This window comes from Triturus cristatus, chromosome 8 (assembly GCF_964204655.1).
Source record: "Triturus cristatus chromosome 8, aTriCri1.1, whole genome shotgun sequence".
Taxonomy (NCBI): domain Eukaryota; kingdom Metazoa; phylum Chordata; class Amphibia; order Caudata; family Salamandridae; genus Triturus; species Triturus cristatus.
Window position 1 is genome coordinate 81,587,691 of NC_140591.1, and position 2,706 is coordinate 81,590,396.

The following is a 2,706-nucleotide window of genomic DNA, read 5'->3' on the forward strand; positions in this document are numbered from 1 at the left end:
TTCCTATAGTTATACTCATAGATTTCCTGAGAGACTACGAAATAAATAAATAACATTCGATCTTCCGTTTTGTTTAAAACGAGAAGAGTAGTCGATAGAATGTAATTTTTTTTATTGGTTTTATTTGTTTCAAACGTGGACCACATGGTTCGTCAGAAAAAGTACATAAACGACCTTCCGGGTCGACACAAAAGTGTATCCCGACCCAGAAGTTGTTCGTTGGTAGCAGGGAGGCCGAAACACTTTTAAAATGTAAGCGCTGATAGAAATAGCTTTTAGGATAATGGCCGTTAACGTAAGATGTAGGCTGCGTTTAAATGTTTTGGTTGGACCGTAACTGGTACGCTTTATTCATTCGTGTGAGGCAGTTGGAGAGTATACTGGTTTCATACAAAAGGACGGCATCGTACACACCGGCCTCTCTCTCTTTTTTTCTTTTATAGTACAATATATGCATTTAGACAGAGAGTCCAGTAGGAGATGAAGATCCTAAATTTGGGGCTTAAACTCGAGCACTTTACTGACGTATTTCATATCGTTGGCAACGAGGAAGGCAAAAATAACTGTATTTACAAAAAGTAGGAGTCGTTTAGAATACTGGTATATTGAGGGATACTACCCTAGTCATTCAACTTACACCATTAATATAAATCAATTTTTTTTCAATAAAAACGGAAATAACGTTAATGGCTAAGTTTTGTGGAAGCCTTTCAATCTATACTAGATAGGCAGTTTTGAACACCTGATGACACATATGAGTAAAACGGTGTCTCTTTTATTACAGATTTTAATTCCGCCTGTTGCATCATTCTCAGAGCAACTGCATCAGGTAATTATGACGAGTTTATAGTCATTTACGGTGATAAACTAAATACATGTGACCCAGATGAAGATGCCTAGCAATCAACTATGTCTTTTTCTAATGCAGCATTGCTTCACCAATTAGTGAAAACTGAGATTTACCCAGATCATCATAAAATTGTAGATTTAATCACGGCACATCTGTTTGCTCTATGAATGTAATTGCTCAGATATTGTAAGCCCAATTATGTATAGGGTATACCTACTGGAAACATATACCGCATTAGGTATCTAATCAGGATTTCTCATATTCTTTTACCTAGATTCATGTTTTAATATGCATGCCGAGTGATTAGTTATCGGTGGCACCAACGAACACAACTCGCATTAAGTGGTTATCAATACCAAGATTTGCAATAAGTTTGTTTGGTTGCAACGAGCCAGACATCATGTCTTTACCATTGACAAACTCTTATTTTTTTACCTTATTTTAGGGTTCATTATCAATGAAAACACCACAGAAGAATATTTCTCCTTCTGGTTTTGAGCAAATTCAATGCAAATAATACCCCGTGTTTTTGGTAGGTCATGACATTTGATATTGCCATATATTTGTTTGGATCATTTGTTGAAAAATAGTGATAAACTTGTATAACTAAATGCAAGATATCTTTGCGGATCATGTTGTTAAGCATAGTTTTCAACCTGGTTTTATGAACTGCAGAATAATAAATAACTGTAGTCATATGTATATTTGTTTATATTTTAGTCCTGGAGATACTTGTTTGATGATTGATGAGGCACTTTATGTTTAAAGTGACAATAATAAACTGTTTCTTATCACTTAGAAAACTTTGTCCTGAAGAAGGTGAAAGACACATCTCACCGAAACGCTGCGTCGACTTTTAGTTTTCTTGTGATGTTTATCATTAACAATGTATTAAGCATAGGAAATGTTTTTAACCCAGATGTAATTTTAATAAAATATTTTTTATATACCTGTCACTTTTAGTTTATCCCTTGTTTGTAAGTACTTTTCTTATTTGACTACTTGTACTGTCTATTATATAACCATTGTTATAATACAAGGTTACGTGTGAAACTCATGATCCAAACATGTATAAAATTGGTTAGGGACTTACTTTGTTTTCACTGTTGCACTACCTTATACTTACTCAGTGCCCAGCCCTATGGGCTATCTAGGCCCTACCCTTAACGTGCCTTATGTGTACAATAAGGGGAGTTTAGGGCATGGCAAAGGGTTTTAAATGCCAAGTCGAAGTGACAGTGAAATTGCACACACAGGCACTGCAGTGGCAGGCCTGAGACATGTTTAAAGGGCTATGTGTGGGTGGCACAATCAGTGCTGTAGGCCCACTAGCAACATTTAATTTACAGGTCCTCGGTATATAGTATACTACTTGGAAAGGGACTTACAAGTAAATTAAATATGCCAATTGTGTATACACCAATGTTACCATGTTTAGGGGAGAAGCAAATGCACTTTAGCACTGGTCACCAGTGGTAAAGTGCCCAGAGCCCTAAGGCCAACAAAAAGAATCAGCAAAAAAAGGTGGCAAGCAGGCAGGATGTTTGGAAAAGACCACCCTAGGGCTGACAGCTCTAAAAATAAGGCATGGGGTCTAGCTGCCAGGATAAGTTGTTGGACATGTTAGGACCATTATCCCACAAATTAGACTTAGCAGAATTAGCCAGATTGGATAATATTACTATTGACACAGAGGAACTGTTCATGTGGACTCAAAGAACCTTTTGTTTATTGTGAAATGCCAGTTCAGCCATTACTTATGAACGGAGGGAGGGTCTTCTTTTGAAATTGGATCTCAAACTAGTAAATTTGGTAACCCTGGATCCCAGAGTTAAGGCGGATGGACTTTTGTTTGG

General features: G+C 36.8%; 1 long non-coding RNA gene across 1 annotated transcript; it reads left to right on the top strand.

Moving 5' to 3' along the window:
* The first annotated feature begins 200 nt into the window (after nucleotides 1-200).
* On the top strand, nucleotides 201-1,743 carry LOC146801383 (uncharacterized). The gene is made up of 4 exons (XR_014968050.1): nucleotides 201-252; nucleotides 785-829; nucleotides 1,296-1,382; nucleotides 1,650-1,743. It is a non-coding gene; the product is annotated as an uncharacterized LOC146801383 (long non-coding RNA).
* The last annotated feature ends 963 nt before the right edge of the window (nucleotides 1,744-2,706 follow it).